This window comes from Rhinopithecus roxellana, chromosome 15 (assembly GCF_007565055.1).
Source record: "Rhinopithecus roxellana isolate Shanxi Qingling chromosome 15, ASM756505v1, whole genome shotgun sequence".
Classification (NCBI taxonomy): domain Eukaryota; kingdom Metazoa; phylum Chordata; class Mammalia; order Primates; family Cercopithecidae; genus Rhinopithecus; species Rhinopithecus roxellana.
Genome location: NC_044563.1, coordinates 128,958,079 through 128,983,559, shown reverse-complemented (window position 1 = coordinate 128,983,559; position 25,481 = coordinate 128,958,079). Strand labels below are relative to the sequence as shown.

General features: G+C 40.1%; 1 pseudogene across 1 annotated transcript; it reads left to right on the top strand.

Annotated features, from left to right (window-relative positions):
- Positions 1-9,281: 9,281 nt before the first annotated feature.
- Positions 9,282-9,918, top strand: LOC104660836 (annotated as a pseudogene). Its single transcript, XR_004053682.1, has one exon. The product of XR_004053682.1 is annotated as a DNA-directed RNA polymerases I, II, and III subunit RPABC1 pseudogene (transcript).
- The last annotated feature ends 15,563 nt before the right edge of the window (positions 9,919-25,481 follow it).

The window sequence follows — 25,481 nt, the reverse complement described above, 5'->3', positions numbered from 1 at the left end:
TCCTCACATTTTACAGGGAAACAAGATGGTACTTGATATTAAATTATGACAATCAAGGCACTGCATTACAGGAACATGACTTTTTTAGTTCTGTTTATTTGTAATAGCTAAAATACTTCCTACTATGTCAAATAAAGTGTATTTTCTATTAGCTCGCATATACTTCTCATCAAGCCGACACTCCTACCGTGCGACTCTCTGTTGCTAGACCTCAATTATTTGGAAAAGTTTAAGAATTGGGTGTGTGGATAATTCAATTTTCCAGTAACTCAAAAGAAAATCATTTTTATTCTCAATCTTTATTACTAAATAGCCTTTCTCAGCCAGGCACAGTGGCTCACACCTGTAATCCCAGCACTTTGGGAGGCCAAGGCAGACAGATCACCTGAAGTCAGGAGTTCAAGACCAGCCTGGCCAACATGGTGAAACCACATCTCTACTAAAAATACAAAAATGAGTTGGGTGTGATGGCGGGCACCTATAGTCCCAGCTACTTGGGAGACTGAGGCAGGAGGATTGCTTGAACCCAGGAGGTGGAGGTTGCAGTGAGCCGAGATCACGCCACTGCACTCCAGCCTAGGTGACATAGTGAGACTCTGTCTCAGATAAATAAATAAATAAATAAATAAATAAATAAATAACCTTTCTAAAATGTCAGTCCATTCCTCAGTCTCAGTAAACATGGAATAATAGACTTAATTGACTCTAGTTCTAGATGACTGGGGACATTGCAATATGGTGGGATAAATATTCTAAAACAAAAAAAATATATAACCAGGGCAAAGGTTCTTCCTCTGGGGCTCAGATAGAGCTCCATGGTTTATGAACTGTCAGAAGTTGTATACAAAATACTGTACATTTTTCTGTGGGAAAATTGATAATTGTCATGAAATTTTCAAAGGAGTTGAGATGAAAATAGACTACCTTTTTAGAATATGCAATGTATGTAGAACATGATACTAATTATAAAAGTTTTTTTAACTACAAAAAAAAAAAAAAAAAAACACCTACATAGTCCTTGTTCACAGCTCTAGATAAATATAGTAAAGTATAACTCCTGCTTGGAGTTGATCAACACCAAATTCAGAATAGGGCTGACCTCTGTGCCTTAGTCTGTTCAGGCTGCCATAAGAAAATACTACAGACTGGTTTAAGCAGCACAGATTTATTTCCTTATAGTTCTGGAAAGTTCAAGATCAAGGTTTCTGCTGATACAGTTTCTGGTGAGGACTCACTCCCTGGCTTGCAGATGGTCACCTTCTCACTGTATTCTAACATGGCAAAGAGAGCTCTGGTGTTTCTTCCTCTCCTTATAGGGCAACCAGCCCTATCAGTTTAGGGACCCATTCTTATGACCTCATTTAACCTGAATTGCCTCCTTAGAGGCCTCATCTCCAAATACAGCTACATTGGTGGTTAGGCTTCCACCTATGAATTTTCCAGGGGAAACACTATTCAGACCATAGCACTCTGAGAAAGGGAAATGAAAAAGGAATGGGATTGGAAGATACATGGAGACCTTTGAAACTATATACAATGTTTTTCCTTTAAAAAAAATAAATAAATAAATAGTTGAAGCCAGTGTGGCATATGAGTCCCTAAAGCCTCCAGCCTTCCGGAGTCAATCTTCCCTTTAATAGCTTGTTTCAGCAGCCTGACCCCTCATCATTCCATATGCTGTGAGATGACCAGTGTCCTCCCCAGGAGGCAAACCTATGTTGTCATTGGCTCCTTTCACCTCAGTGAGCTGTTCCTACCAAATTCTGAATCTGCAAGTCAAACACTAAGTGCACCCCCACAAGACAGCTGCACTGCTGCGATGTCCAGCAAACAACTAGAGCACCAGACACCTTTGTTCTTAAATGTTTCCAGATCACCTCTGGAATCTTGCTTATATCTTATCCTGCTACTTGCCCTCAGACGCCTCACCCCTTCCCTGAGGAGGTCTCTAAGCAAACTTTAAACTCCCCTCTCTTTCTTGAACAGAGCAGCTTAGATCTCTTTTGGTTCTGCTCTTCCTTTTAGGCCCATGACCTGTGGGCATTAGCTCCCATTGCCAAACAGGTCCATCTATGCATTTTGCAGAAAGAAAAAAATATTTACCCAAGTTAAGAGAAGTTCGCAATATTATATTGGAGGGTCAGGGTAGGCCTCACTGAAAATGTGAGATTTCAACAAAGACCTTAAGGACATGGAGCAGCTGGCTAAGTCGTTTTCTGGAGATAGAACATTTACCGGGGGAAGAGCAGAAGTCCTCTGGCAGGTGGGGAGCTGGTGTGGGCAAGGAGACAGAGTAGAGAAGGAGATGGGAAAGGCAAAGAGGGTATGATCCGGTCACAATATGCTTCCAGCATATTGTGTGGACTAATGGGAACCATTCTGAGGTTTTGAGCCAGAGAAGTGACATGATCTGACTTTGGTTCAAAGGACTCTGCCTGAGCAGCTTGAGGAGGCATCCTTGTGTAGGGTCAGCCTGGCACGGGATGTGAGAGCCCAAGCAGGGAAAGGATGTCATCCTAGGCAGTAACAACCTGGTGAAGAGAGGCACAACTCTGAGCAAGAGAAATGATGTCTGTGTAGGGGAGAGGCTGCAACGAAAAAGAACCAGCATGCCTTGGAGAAATGCCTGATTCCAAGGCTCAGACAGGGAAAGAATAGCATAGGCCTGGAACATCTCACTGTGCCAGAAGCCAGAAAGTGTTCAAAGAATGATGGGGACAGGGCAAAAGGACACAGATGCCAGCTTTAAAGGGTTTCCTCTAGCCAAATTAGGATCCATTCAAACATCAAAATAATGATAGCAATGAGTAAAGTAGGAATAAAATAATAAAATGAATAACATCAGATAACATTAAATGAAAAGTGGAATAAAATAAACCTTGAGTCCATACAAATTTAAATAAATACAAGGATAAATTGAAGTATGATGAGGAATGAAATAGTTACATAGTTTCCAAGTAACTTCATGCAAAATATTCATTCATTACAAAGAAGAAAATGGTAACTTTATAGTGGAGAAAATAGGCGGAAACCAGTACATCAAATTGAACCTCATCAGGAATAGAACAAATTAAAGTTTTGTGCCCCCTTATAGAACAAGAAAAACATGGCTAACTATGTAATGTTTCTGCCACTGTAGCATAATCTGGATCTATTTATGAGGAAACCTGAGACAGACCCATATTGGGAAATGTTTTACAAAATAACTGGTCTGTGATATTCAAAAGCATCAAGGTCTTAAGAGTCAAGGAAAGATTGGTCTAAAAAGACATGAGAACTAAGTGCAACCCGGGATGTAGAACTGATCCTTTTGTTACAAAAGGCATTATTGGGACTAAATCGGTGAAACTTGGATGTGGTTTGAGGATTAAGTAATGGAGATTCATCATTGTTACTTTCCTGATTTCGATGTTGCATGGTGGTTACACAGGACAGTGTCCTTGTTTGTAGGATTCAGGAGGAGAGGAGTGATGAGAATCAGATCAGCAATTTATGCTCAAACGGTTCCATAAGCTATTTGTATTGAACTTGCAACTTTTTCTGTAACTTTGTATTTATTTCAAAGTAAAATGATAGTAAAACTTAAAGCTGCAGTATTGAGACTAGCAACAGGGGTAGAGGGGGACTATTTAAGAGGCAATGACAGCCTCCCAAAGGTGAGAGATGAGGGTGGTTTAAAACAGATGGTAGCTCTGGCAGGGGCAGGAAGGGGATCTGATTATGGATATACAGCATACCAAAGATGCTGCATGATTTTTTTGATGGGTTCCGAGAGAGAGAGAGAGAGAGAGAGAGAGAAGAAAGAAGAAAGAAGAAAGAAAGAAAGAAAGAAAGAAAGAAAGAAAGAAAGAAAGAAAGAAAGAAAGAAAGAAAGAAAGAAAGAAAGAAAGAAAGAAAGAAAGAAAGAAAGAAAGAAAGGGGGGAGGGAGGGAAGAAGGAAAGAAGAAGGAAGGAAGGAAGGAAGGAAGGAAGGAAGGAAGGAAGGAAGGAAGGAAGGAAGGAAGGAAGGAAGGAAGGAAGGAAAGAAAGAAGGAAGAAAGAAAGGCATTCAAGGATTCTAGTGTTTGGGGCCTGAGCAACTGGAAAGATGGAGTTAACATCAATGACACAGGAAAGGTTATAGTTCCACTCTCTGCCTCCTTCCATTCCTCTACGCTTGTTTGCTTTCTGTGTCCTGACTGAAAACCACAGAGTGCCTTGACCATTCTGTGACCCAGCCAGCTGTGGGTTTTTCCCGGCAGATCTGAGCCCACTCCAAGGCATTAAACATTCCCAGGTGCTGATAAAGGTATCTAGGCTGTTGCCCAAAACACTGAAAGAAACTGGCCCCAGCTGAGTCAAATTCCTTAAACCCTCATATAAACCCCATGCTCTGAGCCCCTGGCAGCAGGCATACCTGTGTAGAATACCCCTTTCCCCTCACTCTCCACACCAAGGATTGCTGCAGCACTCTGTATAAGTTTCCCCAGTATATGCCTTGAACTGGTCACCTGGCTTTCAGTGCTTCTTTCTTTAGAAACCTAACCAGCTCCATCTCCAGACGGTTTGAGAGACTCCCTTGTGGGAATTGCCCTGCCCTTACTTCCGGAATGATTCTAGCAACAGATTTGGCAGTATGAAACAGTACGGCGGATTGAAAGCAGGGGATGGATGGGAAGATTAAGAGTTCAGCTTTCAATCTATTGAGGTCAATAGGTCTATTGAACATCCAAGTAGATATATCAAGTAGGCCTTTGGATATATGAGTACAGACTTCAGAAGAAAGGGGTTTGGGATGAGATATAAATTTGAGAATAGTCACTACATGTAAGTTGGAAAACTAGATGAAACCATCAAGTGTATGACTATACATAGAAGAGAGAAGACCATATCCAAGGAGATATATATATATATATATATAATCTCCAAACATTTATTACTTTAAAAGATATATATCAGCTGGGCACAGTGGCTCACGCCTGTAATCCCAGCCCTTTGGGAAGCCAAGGCAGGCAGATCACTTGAGGTCAGGAGTTTCAGACCAGCCTGGCCAACATGGTAAAACCCCATCTCTACCAAAAATATAAAAACTTAGCTGGTGTGGTGGTACATGCCTGTAATCCTAGCTACTCAGGAGGCTGAGGCAGGAGAATCACTTGAACCCAGGAGGCAAAGGTTGCAGGGAACCAAGATCGTGCCACTGCACTCCAGCCTGGGTGACAGAGTGAGACTCCATCTCAAAAAAAGAAAAAGAAAAAGAAATATATCAGCTTTATTCGTAATTGCCAAAACTTGGAAGCAACCAAGATGTCCTTCATTGGATAACTGGATAAATCAACTATAGTTCATCCATGCAATGAAATACCATTCGGCACTGAAAAGAACTGAGCTATCATATCATGAAAAGACATGGAAGAGACTTAAATGCATGTTGCTGAGAGAAGGAAGGCAATCTGAAAAAGCTATATACTATGTGATTCCAACTATATGACTTTCTGGAAGAGGCAAAACTATGGAGACGGTAAAAAGATCAGTGCTTGCCAGAGGTTAATGGAGAGAGACAGATGAATAGGTGGAGCATAGAGGACTTTTAGGGGACTGAAATACTCTGTATGGCACTGTAACAGTGGATACGTGTCATTATACATTTGTCCAACCCATAGGATGTACAATACCAAGAGAAACCCTGGTTATAACTATGGTGGCTGGGTGATGATAATGTGTCAATGTAGGTTCATCAGTTGTAACAAAGGTAGCTCTGGTGGGGGATGTTGATACTGAGGCTATGCATGTGTGAAGCATGAAGTATATGGGAACTCTCTGTATTTCTATTTTCAATGTTGCTGGGAACCTAAAATTATGCTTAAAAAATAGAATTTTTAAAAAGAGAAATTTATAATAATCTAAAAAGTTTGTCTCTTTGATATGCCACATCAAAATTTTTGTTCTATTAGGCTGATCTTATACAAAATTAAAAATACATATACTTGTCTCCTAAAGATACCTAGAGAAAAAGAGAGGAAGATTAGTTATGCTGAATATAGCTTTTGCTTTAAAATTAAATTCATCTTTTTAAAATGCCATTGGTTTATAATAAAATAACCAGTGACTTGTATTGGCCTGAACAGTTCTGGATTTTGCCTTCTTGTCTCAGTGGCTCTCTGTCTTAGATTCTATACCAGATCATTGTCTTAAGGGCCCCGACAAAGCCTACCTAACTCTAAGACACAAATGTCAGTCTCATCTCATGAGTGGGAATCTGAAGTCAAAAACAGAGAAGGAAGGGAATAATTTTGCAGATTTTCATGTAGTAGACATAGTAGGTTATAGTAGACAAGTAATCAATATTTCTTAAGAGAATATAAACATATAATTGATACTGATTGATGATTGAAAGAGATGAATTGATGATTGAATGTGTTTATTAATTTGCAAATTGATTGGAATGCTCAGCTTATACTCAGGACTTTTTTTCTTATTAAATGTTAGACTTGGAGGTTGTACCCCTCTGGGCTTATTTAATTTCCTACATAAAAGAACATTTTGCCTTGAATATTTATCAAAAATCTAAAATATCTTAAACATCCTTAAACCAATTCTGCTTTTCCATTTCCCCTTTATTGTCAATAATGTCATCCTTTTGTTCTCATGGCATAATATGCATGGAGCTGCTCTATGTGCCCTGACAGTGTAGCAACTCCACTCCATGTTAAGCTCAAGAGACACTTGAGCCACAAAGGACAAAGTTGTGGCCTCAGCCAACAGAGCCCTTGCTCCCTGAACAGTACAATCTATGGCATAATTCACCAGGAAGTCCCAAGCCGTTAGTAAAAATGCAGAACTTAGAGAAAGGGAGTGTTTGCTTTCACAAAGAAATCTTGATGATTCTTCCTGACTTCAGCCTGTCCTCTAGCCCTTTACTTTCTCAGCACCTTCACTCTGGCCAGAGTTTGCCCCCATCTGCCTGCCTGCCTCCCTGCTTCTTTCAGCTGCCACAATTCCATACTGTACTTTGCCCACTGGGACTTTCCACACTGGTAAGGAAGCAAAGTAGAACCCAAAGCAAAATGTGCCGAACAGACCAAACACACATTTCATATGGATAGGAGGTATAATCCAAGCTATAAAACTCTTAGAAGGACATAGGGGGAAAAGCTTCATGACATTAAATTTAGCAATGATTTCTTGGACATGATACCAAAAGTAAAGACCAAAAGAAAAAAGAAAAATAGATAACTGGACTTCATCAAAATTAAAAACTTTGGGCTGAGCATGGTGGCTTATGCCTGTAATCCCAACACTTTGGGAGGCCAAGGCACACAGATCACTTGAGGCCAGGAACTTGGTACCAGCCTGGGCAACATGGTAAAACCCTGTCACCACTAAAAATACAAAAGTTAGCCAGGTATGGTGGTGCATGCCTGTGGTTCCAGCTACTCGGGAGACCGAGGCAGGAGAATTGCCTTAACCCTGGGAGGTGGAGGTTGCAGTGAGCCGACATTGCACCATTGCTTTCCAACCTGGGAGACAAGAGTGAAAAACTCAATCTCAAATAAATAAATAAATAAATAAATAAATAAATAAATAAATACTTCTGTGCATCAAAGGACACTATCAGCAAAGTGAAAAGGCAACACACAGAATGGGAGAAAATCATACATTATAGGGGATTAATATCCAGGATACATATAAAATCCTACAACTCAAGAAAAACAACAACAAAAAAATCTGATTAAAAAATGAGTCAAGGATGTGAACAGACATTTATTGAAGGATATACAAATGACCAAATAAGCACATGAAGAGATGCTCAACATCACTACGCAGTCGGGAAATGCAAATCAAACCACAATGAGATACCACTTCATACCTTTAGGTTGGCTAGTATAAAAACAAAACAAAACAAAAATTAACCAGTGTTGGCAAGGATGTGGAGAAATTGCTATATGTCGCTGGTAGGAATGTAAAATGGGACAGCCATTGTGGAAAATGGAATAGAAGTTCCCCAAAAAATTAAATATAAAATTACATAATCCAGCAATTCCATTTCTTGGGTATATACCCAAAGGAAAGAGATATCTGTTCACCAATGTTCATAGCAGCATTAGTCACAGTAACTAAAAGACAGAAACAAAACAAGTGTCCATCAGTAAGTGAATGGATAAACAAAATGTACTATATACATTTAATGGAATATTATGCAGCCTTTTGGAACAAAATTCTGCAACATGCTACAACATGGGTGAACCTTAAAGGCATTATGCCTAAGTGAAAGAAGCCAGTCACAAAAGGACAAATATTGTATAATTCTACTTATTTGAGGTACCTAGAGTAGTCAAATTCCTAGAGACAGAAAGTAGAATAGTGGCTTCCTTGGGCTGGATGAGGGGTGGAATGAGGAGTTAGTGTTTAACGGGTGCAGGGTTTCAGCTGGGGAAGATGAAAAGATTTTGGAGATGGATGGTGGTAACAGTTGCACAGTAATGTGAATGTAGTTAATGCCACAAAACTACACTTAAAAGTGGTTAAACTAATACATTTTGTTATATATATTTGCCACAACATAAATAAAAACTGGCTAGGCGCAGTAGCTCATGCCTGTAATCCCAGTACTTTGGAAGGCTGAGGCAGGATGCATCACTTGAGGTCAGGAGTTTGAGACCATCCTGGACAACATAGTGAAACCCCGTCTCTATTAAAAATACAAAAATTGGCCAGGCGTGGTGGCACATGCCTATAATCCCAGCTACTTAGGAGAATGAGGAGGGGGAGATGCTTGAACCCAAGAGGCGGAGGTTGCAGTGAGTCAAGATCGTGCACTGCACTACAGCCTGGGTGACAGAGCAAGACGCAGTATCAAAAAGAAAAAGAAAAAGAAAAAGAAAAGAAAAAATATAATCTAACTTGACATAATGCAAGACATACCAGTCATGAATTTTATTAACTCCAAAACATAAAATAAAATAGAAAAAACAAAGTTATTAAAAAATAGAAGAAAGAGAAGTCCTAGCCAATGTGATAAAGCAAGAACATAAGATCAAATGCATAAGTATTGGAAAGCAAGAAGCAAAACTATTGTTATTTATAGACAGTATGATTATAAAAATCCTATTGAATCTACCCAAACAAACACTAGATTTAAAAAGTGAAATTACACCTCTTGGAGCATATAATAAGTCTAATTTTTGTCCTATTTGCCACCAGCAAACAACCGGAAAATAAAGCTTTTTAAAAATACCATTAAAAAGTATCAAATCCCTAGAAAGGCATCCAGTAAAAAATATGTAAGATTTTAGGGCAGCCATGGACAACGAGGAGGAGACGTACCGGCTCTGGAAAATCCGTAAGACCATCATGCAGCTGTGCCACGAACGTGGCTACCTAGTGACCTAGGACGAGCATGACCTCACACTGAAGGAGTTCAAAGCCCAGTTTGGGGACAAGCCAAGTGAGGGGCAGCAGTGGTGCAAGGACCTTACCGCACTGGTGGCCCACAACGATGACCTCACCGACCAGATGTTTGTGTTCTTTCCAGAGGAGCCCAAGGTGGGCATCAAGACCGTCAACGTGTCCTGCCGGTGCCTGCAGCAGGAGAGCCTCACACGGGCCCTCATCGTGGCGCAGCAGGGCATGAGGCCCTCCGCCAAGCAGTCCCTGGTCGACATGGCTCCCAAGTACATCCTAGAGCAGTTTGTGCAGCAGAAGTTGCTCATCAACATCACAGAACATGAGCTAGTAGTCTCTGAGTACGTCATCATGACCAAGGAGTGGGTGACAGAGCTGTTGGCCCGATATAAGCTCTGAGAGAACCAGCTGCCCAGGATCCAGGCGGGGGACGCCGCGGAGCACTATTTTGGGATAAAGGATGGGCAGGTGGTGAAGATTGCCCAACACAGCTAGATGGTGGGCAGGTACCTCACCTACGGGTTGGTGCAGTAACCACCTCCCTGACAGCTCCTAGAGGCAGACACACGGACAGTGACCCCCGTCGCCTGCAGGACGGACGCCCTGCCCTGCTGGAGTCTGGCTCCCCAGCTCTCTCCCGGTTGCTGCTGCGCTGGACTCCCCAAGGCAGGTGGCCTCCACTCAAGTGCTCCCGTCCTGGGGTGAGACTTCCCATGGCCCGGCCTGCCCCATTCACCTGTGCATTTTTGCGAGATGCGGCCTCAGGAGGGACGAGACCCCCACAGGGAGGCGACCTGGGGGCAGCTGGTACCCTGGGTCCTCGCCCAGACCGGGCTGGGTCCACTCTGTTGGGGGTTTGGGGTCTGTATCTCCCACCAGCCACTGCTTCCTCCTGGGCTCTCAGCCTCCCACCCCTCGTCTTTCCTCTCTTGGTGGCCCTAATGCATGGTGGCCCCACACAGCTTTGGCTCCATACTCCATTCACAACCGTGCACGTTCTCAAGACACCAAGGTGCGAGATTCCAACTCAGCGGAGTTTTCGGTTGTTGTAGGAGGTTGGGTGTTTTCAAACATTAAAGACATTTTGAGTAAACAAATTTGCCTGATATAAACTCCAAAAATATATATATATATATGTAAGATTTTATCCAGTCACAGTGGTGCATACCTCAAATCCCAACCTCCTAGAGGACCGCTTGAGCACAGGAATTTGAGGTCAGCTGAGACAACACAGTGAGTCTCTCTCCCTCTCTCTCTCTCTCTCTCTCTCTCTCTCTCTCTCTCTCTCTCTCTCTCTCTCTCTCTCTTTCTCCCCTTCCCTCTCCTCCCTCCCTATCTCTCCTGCTCTTTCTCTAACTGATTTCCAACTGAAAGCTGCAAAACATTGCTAAAGGAAATTAATGAAGAACAAATAAATGTGTATGGACAATTCTTTGAAAGCTGAATGTTAAAATGTCCATTATTTCAAAATTGATATATAAATTCAATATGATCCCTATTAAAATTACTGTCAATTTTTTGTAAAAATTGACAAGATGAGTCTAAAATTTATATAGAAATGCAAAGGAACTAGAAACAACTTTGAGAAATTACTTCTTAACTTTAAGATTTACCAAAAAGCTACAATAGGCAGGGTACTGTGGCTCATGCCTACAATCCCAGTACTTTGGGAGGCCCAGGCAGGCGGATTACTTGGGTCAAGAGTTCGAGACCAGTCAGGCCAACATGGTAAACATCCATCTCTACTAAAAATACAAAAAAATTAGCTGGATATGGTGGCATACACCTGTAAAACCAGCTACTCGGGAGGCTGAGGCAGGAGAATTGCTTGAACCCAGGAAGTGGAGGTTGCAGTGAGCCGAGATCGCGCCACTGCACTCCAGCCTGGACGATACAGTGAAATTCCATCTCAAAAAAAAAGCTACAATAATTGAGAGTTTGTTATAGGCATAAGCATAGGTAAATAAATCAGTAGAACAGAAAAGAGAGTTCAATAATAGATATGCTGAATTGATTTTTGAACTAGGCATCAAGTAAATTCAATGGGTCATTTGGGGTTTTTTTTCAATGGGTCATTTTTTTTTTATAAACAAATGCTTCCGGAACAGTAGAATATTTGTACAGGAAAAAAAAAATGAACCTTGATCTCATTTCACTCAATATACAAAAATTAATTTAAGATGGATCATAAACCTAACCATAAAAACCAGGACTATAAAGTTTCCAGAAGAAAACATATAAAAATATCTTTGTGACCTTAGGAGTCCACCAACATTTCTTGAATAAGACACAAAATGCATTAATAAAACATTAACAGACTGGATTTCATCAAAATTTTAAATTTTCACTCTTTAGAAGACATCATTTACAATATAAACAGGCAAATCACATATAGGAAAAAAATATATTCACCATATATGTATGACAAAGAATATATTTGTATTGAGAACATAAAAATATCTCCTAAAAATCTATAATAGAAAGACAACCAATTTTAGAAATGGGCAAAAGATTTAAACAGTCACTTCATGAAAGAAGATACATAAATAGTCAATAAGCTCACAAAAAGTTGTTGAATGACATCAGGGAAATGCTAATTAAAACTACGATGAGACAGTATTTCATTCACACTAAAACGGCTTAATCAAAGGCTGACTAAACCAAATACTGACGAGGATGAGGAGAAACTAGAACTCACATACACTGTTGGTGAGCGTATAACATGGTACAACCTCATTGGAAAACTCTCTGGCAGTTATGTATAAAGGTAAACATATATTTACATATGAACCAGTAATTCCACTCCTACATATTTAGCAAAGAGAAGTGAAACATATGTTCACAAAAAAAGAAAAACTTAATGTAAGAATACTTATGAAAACTGGCCAGGCGCGGTGGCTCATGCCTGTGATCCCAACATTTTGGGAGGCCAAGGCAGGCAGATCACTTCAGGTCAGAAGTTTTAGACCAGCCTGGCCAACATGGTGAAACCCATCTCAAATAAAAATACAAAAACCAGCCAGGCATGGTGGTGCTCACCTATAGTCCTAGCTACCTGGGAGGCTGAGGCAGGAGAATCACTTGAACCTGGGAGGCAGGATTGCTGTGAGCCAAGATCACACACTGCGCTGCAGCCTGGCTGACAGAGTGAGACTCTGTCTCAAAAACCCCGTCTCTACTAAAAATACAAAAAAAAAAAACTAGCCGGGCGAGGTGGCGGCGCCTGTAGTCCCAGCTACTCGGGAGGCTGAGGCAGGAGAATGGCGTGAACCCGGGAGGCGGAGCTTGCAGTGAGCTGAGATCTGGCCACTGCACTCCAGCCTGGGTGACAGAGTGAGACTCCGTCTCAAAAAAAAAAAAAAGAAAGAAAAAAGAAAAATAAGGAATACTTATGAAAACTTTATTTATGATAGGCAAATACTAGAAATAATCTCAAACGTCAATCAATGGGAAAATGTATAAACAAATTGTGGTATATTTACACAATGGAATATTACTCAGAAATGAAAAGGAACAACTGCTGATACACACAACATGTGTGAATCTTGCAGATACCATGCTGACTGCAAAAGAAAAACAGACACAACAAATATACACTGTGTGGTTCCATTTAAATGAAATCCAAAGACAGGGAAAATTAATTAATGGGGATGGAAATCAAAAAGTGGTTGCCCCTGGAAAGAGGAGGAATTGATTGGAAAGGGGTATGGGAGAATTTGTTTATTTTATTTTATTTTATTTTATTTTATTTTATTTTATTTTATTTTATTTTATTTTATTTTATTTTATTTTGACAGGGTCTGGCTCTGTTGCCTAGCACAGGTTGGAGTGCAGTGGCACAATCACAGCTCACTGTAGCCTCAACCTGGAGTATGAAAGAATTTTCTAAGGTCGTGTTAATGTTCTGTATCTTATTTTGGGGGTGGTAAATTGAGTCAATCCAATTGTCAAAACTCAATAAACCAAACATTTGATAAAGGATTAATATCCAAAATATATAAAGAACTCAACTCAATAGCAAGAAAACAAATAATCTGATTTAAAAATGGGCATCAAGTTCAATAGAACTGAAAGGGGGAAGAAAAAAAAAACCACAATAATCTGAATAGACATTTCTCAAAAGAAGACATGCAAATGGCCAAAAGGCATATGAGAAAATGCTCAGCATCACTAATCATTAGGGAAATACAGATTAAACCCACACTGGGGCCAGTTGTGGTGTATCGGGGGAACCACCCCCAATATTTCAATGTAGGTTCTTTTCTATTTTCCCTAAGTGTTGGCCAGTCTGAGAAATAAAGGAAAAGAGTACAAAAGAGAGAAATTTTAAAGCTGGGTGTCTGGGGGACACATCACATGTCGGCAGGTTCCGTGATGCCCCGTGAGCCATAAAACCAGCAAGTTTTTATTAGTGATTTTCAAAGGGGAGGGAGTGTACGAATAGGGTGTGGGTCACAGAGATCACATGCTTCACAAGGTAATAAAATATCACAAGGCAAATGCGGGCAGAGGAGATCACAGGACTGGGATGAAATTAAAACTGCTAATGAAGTTTTGGGCACACATGGTCATTGATAACATCTTATCAGGAGACAGGGTTTGAGAGCAGACAACTGGTCTGACTAAAATTTACTAAGAGGGAATTTCCTCCTCCTAATAGTCCTGGGAGTGCTACAGGAGATAGGGGCTTATTTCAGCCCTTATCTGCAACAGACATTCCTAGAGCGACCATTTTAGAGACCTCCCCCTAGGAACGCATTCTCTTTCTCAGGGCTGTTCCTTGCTGAGAAAAAGAATGCAGCAATGTTTTTCCTCTTTGCTTTTGTAAGAGAAGAAATATGGCACTGTTCTGCCCAGCTCTCATGCAGTCAGACCTGATGGTTATCTCCCTTGTTCCCTGAACATTGCTGTTATCCTGTTCTTTTTTCAAGGTGCCCAGGTTTCATATTGTTTAAACACACATGCTTTACGAACAATTTGTGCAGTTAATGCAATCATCACAGGGTCCTGAGGTGACATACATCCTCAGCGTACAAAGATGATGGGATTAAGAGATTAAAGTAAAGACAGGCATAGAAAATCACAACAGTATTGATTGGGGAAGTGATAAATGTCCATGAAATCTTCACAATTTATGTTCAGAGATTGCAGTAAAGACAGGCGTTAGAAATTATAAAAGTATTAACTTGGGGAACTAATAAATGTCCATGAAATCTTCACAATTTATATTCTTCTACCATGGCTTCAGCCAGTCCCTCCGTTCGAGGTCCCTGACTTCCCGCAACAGTGGTGTCTCATGCCCATAATCCCAGCACTTTGTGAGGCCAAGGCAGGAGGATTGTTTGAGCCCAAGAGTTCAAGACCAGCCTGGGCAACATGGCAAAACCCCATCTCTACCAAAATATACAGAAGATTAGCTGTGCATGGTGGTATACACCTAGTCCTAGCTACTTGGGAAGCTCAGGTGGGAGGATCACCTGAACCCAGTAAGTCAAGGCTACAGTGAACCATGATTGCACCATTGCACTCCAACCTTGGCAACAAAGCAAGATGCTATCTCGAAAAAAGTAAAATAAAATAAAAATACTTTGAAACTATATTACATCAGTGTGATATGGATGTAGAAATATGTAGATAAATAAAAGAATTTAAAAATCCAGAAACAGGCCCATATATAAATAAGAATTTAGTTTACTCAGTAAAGGTGGCATTTATAATCAGTTAGGAAAAAAGGTACTTATTTAACAAATAGTATTAGCATAAATATCTACTTGAAAAAATAAAACCAGACCTTTACTTCACATTATATACAAAAAATAACAGCAAATGTGCTAAAGAGCTAAAAGTGAAAAACAAATTTAAAAATCAGAATAAAATACAAAAAAGTATAATCTTAAATTTTAAATTATGAAATTTTAAATTATGAAATTCCGGAATTCAAAATTGAAGATTGATTGATTTAATTAAATAAAAATAAAAACTTGATGATTAAATATACTATAAATTTAAAAGACAATACTGGTACAAAATATTAAAACAAAACAAATAATTAATATTCAATCTATATACAAATCAAAGGTTATAAAAAGGTAACTGACAGGAGACGTATAACTGGACAAAAAAGCCTATCAAAAGTTGTCTGACTTCACTGATAATCAAGAGGGAAAAAGTGTCTTGATATTGTATTTCTCCCACCAGGTTAATAAGAGTTTAAAAGGTTTATAATACATAAAATAAGCAAAGAAGCAGGAAAATAAGCACTCTAAATTAATAAATGGGTAAACTCTTTGTGAAAGGGAATTTGATAGTACTTAAAATTTCAAATCCATATACCTCTGGCCCAGGTATGCCATTTCTAGGAATCTGTTTTATAGAAATTTTGTCTACATGCACAAATAAATATGTATTAGAATCTTCATTATAGTATGAGCTAAAGCCTTTAAAAATAGAACAATATAATAGGGGAATTAATAAGCAAATGGTTAAATAAACCATGAAACAATCATATGGAAAGTCATGGAACTATTACCAGAAGAAAACGGACCCAATTTTCTGACATAACAAAAATTTTACATTCATAGTATAATTTGAAAAACAATGCATACACAATAAGCTTACTTACACATTTTGAGTATATATGGATATTGTGTAAGTGTTCAGAACAAAGACATTTCACAGAGGTTACCTCTGGGAAGGGTAGTGGGAGTAAGCAAAGTTTAAGATACCATTTAACATGTTGTTCCATGTATTTTCTATTGTTTGAACTTTAGCTTGTACCTCTTTTATCTGATTGGACTATGTGGAATTACTGCTGTAAAACAAAAAATATCTGAGACAAGTCTTAATCAAGTTAGAAGTTTATTTTGCCAAGGTTAAGGACATGCTTATGACATAGCCGTGGGAGGTCCTGATGACATGTGCCCAAAGATGTTGGGCTACAACTTGGTTTAATACATTTAGGGAGACATAAGACATCAATCAATACATGTAAGATGCACATTGATTTGGTCCAGAAAGACAGTACAACTGGACACGAGGACATCCAGATCACAGGCGGATTCAAAGATTTTCTGATTGGCAATTGGTTGAATTATTATCTAAAGACCTGGAATCAATAGAAAGGAATGTCTGGGTTATGATAAGGGGTTGTGGAGCCAAGATTTTATCATGTAGATGAAGCCTCTGGGTAGCAGGTTTAAGAGAAAATAGATTGCAAATGTTTCTTATCAGACTTAAAGAGTCTGTTCCATCAGTCTTGAGATCTCTGTGTTGATATTAACGCTGATCAGCTGGGTCTGAATTCCAAAAGAGAGGAGGGTATAATGAGGCATGTCTGACTCTCCCTTTTCATCACACAGCCTGAACTAGGTTTTTAGGTTAACTTTGGAATGCCCTTGGCCAAGAAGAGAGGGTCCATTCAGATGGTTGGGGGGCTTAGAATTTCATTTTTAGTTTACACTGCTTATTTGATTATTTTAACCTACAAAAACAGCAATTTCATAAGACTCAATAGAGTAAGAACTTTACGTGTACTGTCTTTGTAATTTAAATAAATAAGAAAAAAGAATCTATACACTGCCTTGAGATGGAGTTAAAACGAGCAGCATTATCAGGACTCTAAGGGTTTATGAGAGGCTGTCCAAAAGGAGGGCAGCACACAGTCATTTCTCATCTAAAACAGCTGCCCATCCACCATGTCGTCCTTTCTGCTTTCTGTTGTTGGGGAATTGTATAATTCTCTCAGCATAGAAAGACAGAGCCCCCTGCCTTCTCCTAAACCCTCAGACCTTGGCTATTGACTGTGACAGAGGTCTTATAGCTCTTTGTACACATCATGACATTTTTGCATGCTAGAAATGCAAATTTCACATTTTACAAGACCAATGAGAAATGTGATTGTTGCTATTTCTACACCTCCATTAGTAATTTTCTAAAAGTAATCCTGAATTCTAACAAATTACAGTAATGACCCAGTCATCTTTTTTCTTTTTTTTTTTTTTTGCCATTACCAAAACCCCATTAGCAATCTTATTTCAATAGACTGAGCCTTTTCCTATAACCACTGCATGATTTTAGATCAATCCACATCTTTTCCCTAGCTGAATATACAGTTTTTAAAAACTTCATTTTTTTTAAATAAGCTATGCTTTCTTATGACCTTTGCACTGACTTACTGAGAATATTAGTGCAATAGTCTTAGTTTGAAAACAAAAAACAAAAAAACTCTTCCAATCTATTGAAAGGTGACAAGCATAATAATTCACTTTTTAAAATTTCAGCAAAGTAAACTTGAACAAGGTCTGTAGGTTAGGAAATAGTATTAGATTGATGTTAGTTTCCTGATTTTGACAATTTCACTGTGTAAGAGTATGTTCTTGTTTTTAGGAAATACAAACTGAAATATTTAGAAGTAAAGGGTCATTATATGGCAACTTTCAAACATCAGAAAAATGACTTGCATACATATATAGAAAGAGAATTATGAAAGGAGTGATAAAGCAAGTATAGTAATATATTAATATCTGGTAAATGTGGGTGACAGGTCAACAGAAATTGTTATACTGCTTTGCAACTTTAAGTCTGAAATTATTTAGAATGAAAATTAAAAAAAAAAATTCCCCCAGCTACTCAGAAGGCCAAGGTAGAGGATCACTTGAGGCCACAGTTTGAGACCAGCCTGGACAATATAGCAAGACCCCCATCTCTACAAAAACAAACTTTTAAAAAATTAAGCAGGTGTGGTGCTGTGCACCAGTATTCCCAGCTACTCAGAAGGATGAAGTGGGAGAATCACTTGAGACTAGGAATTCAAGGCTGCAGTGACCCACCATCATGTCACTGTACTCCAGCCTAGGCAACAGAGCAAGACCCTGTCTCCAGAAAAATATGTATTTTTCCCCTAAAATGATGCTTAAATTCAATAACAATAACAAATGCTACTGCCCCTAAGTGCCCCTATAGCTGGTAGCAAGCCAGGCCTTCACAAGGACCCTTTCTAATTCCAATTCCTCTGAAGTGAGATGACTGTCCCCGTGCTACTGAGTATGTGAGGGCCTCGGCCAGGAGTTCAGCAGTGCTCCCCTGTGCCTACATCCAGCCCCATCTATTGGCTTCAGAGAATATTTTAAGTCTTCAGCTTCTCCTCAAGCCTCCTTCCTCCCTCATGCCCCCAACACCCTTCTTCCCTCAGCACATTAATTCATGCCTTTGTTCATTATTTAATTATTTCCTTTCTCTTCTATATATTCTGAATCTCTTCCTCTCAACTGACTTGCTTCAGGCCATACACATGGTGAAGGCATTCACATCCTTTTTTTTCTTTTCTTTTTGAGACAGAGTCGCACTCTTGCTGCCTAGGCTGGAGTGCAGTGGCGCCATCACTGCAACCTCCCCCTCCCGGGTTCAGGAGATTCTCCTGCCTCAGCCTCCTGAGTAGCTGGGATTACAGGCACCTGCCACCACGCTCGGCTAATTTTTTGTATTTTTAGTAGAGACAGGGTTTCTCCATGTTGGTCAGGTTGGTCTTGAACACCTGACTTCAGGTGATCTGTCCACCTCGGCCTCCCAGAGTGCTGGGATTACAGACATGAGCCATCACGCCCAGACCACATCCTATTTTAAAAGTCCCCCTTAACTCTATTCCACCCTCTTGTCTTCTTTTCATAAGCAGGTTTTTGAAAAAAAAAAAAAAATAACCTATAGCTCCAGCCCATTTCCCATTCAAACCAGCGGAGAGAAAGGATCTATGTCTATATATTTTTTTGTCAATTTTTTGTATAAGCTTCCAGTGAGCAGAGAAAAATTGAAATAAGAAAAAGATAAGGATTGTATCTATGGGAAAGAAAATACAGACTTTCTCCCTGCTATACAAAAACACACAATGAATAAAATAAATCATTGCTGAATCTCTATGTACAAAGCAGTCTGTCCGGTATTAGCTACTGGATTTTTGAGAGAAGTTTCTCATCCATAATATATTTCTGGCCAAAAATATAAATCCCACCACCAGAAACAAAACAAATTTTAAGGACAAAAATTCTTAAAGTAGAACGACGTCAAACAACCTTCCAGTTTTTTTAGCTCAGATAAGATGCTGGCAACAAAGAATTAGGAATAAAAACTGCTGCCAGGTGAATCCAAGATCTAATTATTTTATCATCAAAGGATAGTCAGGTAACATCTCCAGTTCAAAGAAGGCTTAAAACGTGGGACAGTTTGGGGCTTTACTTATTCCTATGGGCTCATAGTGTCCTGTGGATCAGGTAGGACACCCAGCAGAATCACAATTTCCAGTTGAATGAAGCTGTCCGGATTGCCACCTCCGTTCAGGAGGGGATTGTAATTCACTTCCTCACCATTTTCTGGGGCCAAGGTACCAGCCCTGTATCTGAACACTTAGCCACTATGTGAAGACAACTTGGAGTTGCATGAATAGGGGGAACATTCAGCATTGTTAAATGAAAGGATAAATGGGCGAATTGTATCTCTAGTGTCCAGCACATAGATGAAATTTTATGAATATTTCTTGAATGAATAAGTAAACTCACAACCCAATAGTCAGAATTCAGGGCAGAATTCCTGGCCCTACAGTTGTAACTCCAACCCTTCCCCACTCTAGACTCACATTCCCCTTCTTCCCCAGGCTCACCCCATCTTTTCGAAATATTTGAGGACTTGGCTGAAGGTGAAGACCATAAATTCATGTAGGATCTTTTCAGAGCCAAAAACAGGTAAAAGCAAAGAACTTGGATTGCCAACTCAGAGGTGTTGGGGGGATGACTGGTTCAGTGCCTTGAAATGGTGCTGAGCAGTTTCTCATAGTTTTCAGGTTCTATTGTGCTTCATCCAACAAGTCATTATTGAAAAATTATTGTGAGTCAAACAGTATCCTAGTCATTGGGTATAGAGCAATAAACATGCCAACAAAGGTTCCTAAATTTAGGGGTTTCCATGTTCTTTCATTCAGATGACAAGTATTAACTGAAAAGCCAGGCCCTTTACTGAGCACTGGGTGTACATTCCCGCCTCCATGAAATTTACATTCTAGTGGAGGAAAACCAGAAAATGATTAAATAAATAAATAACATATATAATATATTGGAAGGTGATCAGTCTTGGAGGGGATAAGAGGGGACTGAAGCAAGGAAAGGGGATAGGGAGTACAGATAGGGGAAGCAATTTTAAATAGTGTGGTCGAGGTAGACCTCACTGAGAAAGTGGTATTGAAGCAAAGTTCTGTAGGAAGGTAAGGGAGTAGGAAAATAGGAAAGAGCATTCCAGACAGAAGAAAGCAAATGTAATATCCCTGAGTTGGGAACACCCCTGGCATGTTCAAGAGGCAGCAAGGAGTCCAGTCTGGCTGAAGCAGAGCAAATGAGGAAGAGAGGAAATCATGTTGGGCCTTCTTGGTCATTGTTAAGACTTTGCCCTTTGCTATAACTGAGATAGGAAGGCATCAGATGATTGCTAACAGAAGAATAACGTGATGTGATCTGGTTTTTAACAGAACCACTCTGGCTGCTGGGAAAACAAACAAACAAACAACAACAACAAAAAAACAGAGTATAGAATGGCAGAAAAGTGGTGTGGTTGGTGTGGGGGTATTAAAGATTGGATAAATGTCGTCATGCTTGTATGCTGATGGTTATGCTTGAGTGGAAAGGGAAAAATTGATGCTACAAGAAAAACAAAGGATGATTGTTGGAGACATGTTCTTGAGTAGGCAAGAGGGGAATGGCTGTAGTATCCAAGCGGTGGAGGTAAGAACGCAGAGTGTTAACCAATAGTCCCGGAGGAAGGCAGAATTTATGGGAACAGATGAACATAAGTGGGTAAATGTGATGGTGGGAGCTTGTGCTGTTTCTTCCACATTTGCCTCAATATTGCAGTGAAGTAGGAAGCAAGACCATCAGCGGAAAGTAAAGACGGAGCAGTAGCTACCACAAATTTGAAGAGAAAACAATCACTCATACATGAATGCATCTTTAAGTAATCTCTTGAAAAATGTATAAAACTGTACACGTATTACTAAACTCTTGGCTATAGATTTGGTTCCAGAAAAAAAAAAAGACCAGAAAACATTTTTACACATACAGCATATGGAAAGCCATATGAATACAACAACATGTACAAACGAAGTGATGTGATTTGGCATGTTTCCATGAAGCAATAAAAGCTGTAAGTAATTTCCCTAAATTCTATTGAGATTTGAATCAGGCAAATAGCTCTTTATTATTGGAAGCCATCTGAACCTAGGTCATTGCATTAGGAGTGAAATACTAGAGTGTAAAACATGTGTCCAGTTGACATGTGTCAACCAATGTGAAACACTGGTGAAGGGAACATTATTGTAGGATCTGTCTCACACCCACACTGAATCCAGTCACCAACTGCCTTTCTAACTGATTTATGTGTTCCCAAACGTTGGGCATCTGGAATTCCCAGGTTATGTTTAACCCTCTCTTCTCCAGTAACAGCTCAGCTAATAGTTCTACTACAGGAAAACATGCTTAGACTACACTCATTTCCACTACAAGATTTTACCAACTGAGTAAGACAATTTGAGGGTATAATATATAAAGAGTTAAGATGCCAGCCTGGCCAACATGGTGAAATCCTATCTCTACTACAAATATAAAAATTAGCTGGATGTGGTGGCACACACCTGTAGTCTCAGCTACTCAGGAGGCTGAGGCAGGAGAATCACTTGAACCCGGAAGGCAGAGGTTGCAGTGAGCCAAGATCACACCACTGCACTCCAGCCTGGGTGACAGAGCAAGACTCTGTCTCAAAAAAAAAAAAAAAAAAAAGAGTTAAGGTGAATTAAAATCCAAAACATGTCATTCTATTCACTGTTTTTCAAACTTGCAATATTTTAAAGCATTACACCTTTCCTTGGTGTCTTGGAAGCCTGTCCTCCAGTCCAAGCTTTGATGATACTGTCCAGCATCCTGTGGATGGTTGTTGGTGTGTCAGTCCAGGCTTTGGAGAGCTAGTAACAAGGATAAGTAGACATTGCAGACCCACACACACAGACCACTTAACCAAGCAGGGCATGGGGGGAAGCCAGCAGTGCAAGGGGCAGGAAGAGGCCACAGTTCTTGTTCTCAGTCTTCAGCTCTCTGTGGACTTACCCTTGGCCTCATCTTGGAAGCCTGAGAGGTTTGTCCCCAGATGGAGATGCTAAGTTTTAGAATATTTATCTGTTACCCATTTTTACCTTTCCTTTTAACTCAGGGAATTTTCACTTTTTTAATATTTTGAGAAAATAAGTGGCTTAATTGCATTATTTTTATTATGTTGTTTTATATATATAGTTAAATATCTTATTTAGGTATGATGGTTTTATTTTATCTTAATGACATTTAACCTATCTTGTCCTTCCTATTTGTAACACTTTACCATGTTTAATCATATTTTAAATCCTGTATTTTTTATTTAATTTTGCAGTGACTTTTAATTCTCTTAACTACTTTCTGTAACAGCTATATTTATTTGTTTTGTCTTTTCTCCCTTACCTAGTTGTAGTATTGCTTCTGCTTCGTTAGCATTCCTAGTAGCTCCCCTATTTCTCCCAGTTTTAACAGCCACTCCCCATTCCCCTCCACACTCTCAAACTCCCAGCTAAACCCCTCAAGCCAGACAATTCACGAGATTTAACATCCATAATTCCTTCCTTGGACAATATATTTCCTATTTTAGCTGCACATGCTCGCCCATAGGGAATGATATTTGTGTCTCACACTGTGCTTGGTAGCATCCTTCTGCTAGAAGTTCTGTGCTCTAGAATCCATGGTCTCTCCTGTATAAAATCAATGCATGGGAACAAGATCTGTGGAGAATCACCATACAACAGGAGGAGGAGGGCGACACGAGGTTTCTTTCACATTGTCCCCAAGCTTATTCTAGCAGGGGAGATCCCAACGTAACATCTCTCCAAAAAAGGATCTACCTTAAAGACCCCACAAAACCTGAAGCCTTTTTGTTTTTGTTTTTGAGACAGAGTCTTGCTTGTTGCCCAGGTTGGAGTGCAATGGCACAATCTTGGCTCGCTGCAGCCTCCACCTCTGGGGTTCAAGCAATTCTTGTGCCTCAGCCACCCAAGTAGCTGGGACTACGGGCACTCACCGCCATGCCTGGCTAATTTTTGTTTTTTTAGTAGAGACGGGGTTTCACCATGTTGGCCAGGCTGGTCTCGATCTCCTGGCCTCAGGCAATCTACCCGCCTCAGCCTTCCAAAGTGCTGGGATTACAGGTGTAATCTGGCATGCCTAGCCAAAACCTGAAGGTTTTTAAAAAACATAAACTCCCTCAACTTGCCTATAACTAACATGATTAATGTGTTTTCCAAGTTTGCAATAAAAAATTCTGTTCTTAAGTAGGTAACCCACACACCTTACTGAGTTTCAAGTTTGAAGAGGTGAGCTATGCCAGGAATTATCCCTAATAAGAGTGTGGGTTTGGTTTGGTTTTAGTTTGGTTTTTTTCAGATAGACAGATGATTGATAAATAAAAAAATATATAATATATAGACTATTGATACATAGATGACTGATAGACGGTAGGTGAATAGATAGATGATCGATAGATAGATGGTCTTTTGATTACATTCAGCTGTACTTTTGCTAGATCCTTTGAAGACCAGAATCTTATTAAGCAGCTGGAGTGTGCTGTGAACCTCAAACCCTCACAAGAATGTATAAGTTGCCTCAATCCAACTAAAAAGATCACTCTTTCACAAAGGAGGCCACTCGGTTTGGAGAAGGGGCTAAGGCCAGAAACCTACACTCCTCTGCTTCATTCCCTCAAAGAAAGCAGGATGCCATTTTGGTTAAAGTTGAGTTTCTGAAAACAACCTGATAAATGATCAGGGCCTAGCCCATGTCCATGATTCCTCTAAACTAAGAGAAATTTCACAAGTTAATTTTTCTACTTACATTTCCTGAAGAATGTGTTTAAATAAGAATCAGTGTCCCTCAGCCAGGCATGGGGGCTCACATCTGTGATCCTAGCACTTTGAGAGGCTGAGTCGGGTGGATCGCTTGAGCCCAGGAGGTGGACACCAGCCTGGTCAACACGGCGAGACCCCAGTTTCACAAAAAATTGAAAATTAGCTCAGTGTGGTGATGTGTGCCTGTAGTCCCAGCTACTTGGGAGGCTGAGGTGGGAGAATCAATTGAGCCCCGGAGGTTGAGGCTGCAGAGTTGTGATGGTACCACTGCACTGCAGCCTGGATGACAGAGCAAGACCCTGTCTCAAAAAACAAACAAACAAACAAAAAAACAAAACTCTCTCTCTCTCCTCACCTCCCTGCTTCCTCTTCATCAATTCCTTAACATTATCAATGTTATTTCCTTTCCTGGAAAAATATTTTGGGGCTTAGAGCTCAGCCTGCTTCTTACCAGCATGTATTTAATAACTCCAACCTCCTATACTTCCCTACTGAGTAGCCATGGGTGTACATTCTTCTGAGCTGGCTGGCTTGAGGGAGCATAGAGACTCCTATGTGCCTGCTGAACTTCTGCTTGTCTTAAAGGCCAGCAGGGTCTTCATCTCAAAGGGTTACGTCATGCCCTGCCTTACGTACCTCAGCACAGATGAACCACAGCTAGCCAGTTCTGATTCCCATCCTCAACCAACAGTGAAAGACAAATTCGGCACTGGGCTTCACGAGGCTTACACTCAGGCCCAGGAGCACCCTCCAGGGAGCATGGCTCCTCACAGGCCCAGGAGGTTCCCAGGAGCACTCCGTCAAGAAACAGATATGGGACAGCATCCTACAACCAAATATATTTTTGCATGCTTTAAAATATTATGCTACTGAGAAATCCATATGTAGAAAACAAGCTCTCGTTTCCAATCATTGAAACCTTTTTAATTTTCTTAGAGACAACAATGAGAGAAAAGAGGGAATTAGCCTGCCTAATGTACAGCCATGTGGAAGGGACTGTAACTCAGCTCCCAGGATCAGACAGCTGCTGCCACCCCCACAACCACCTCCTGGAAGGTTACTCTAGGGCCTGCAACTGCCACTCCCTTACCTTGCATTGCTGCTTGGGATTGTTTTGTTCTCCTGAGGCTATGTCATCTATGAATCA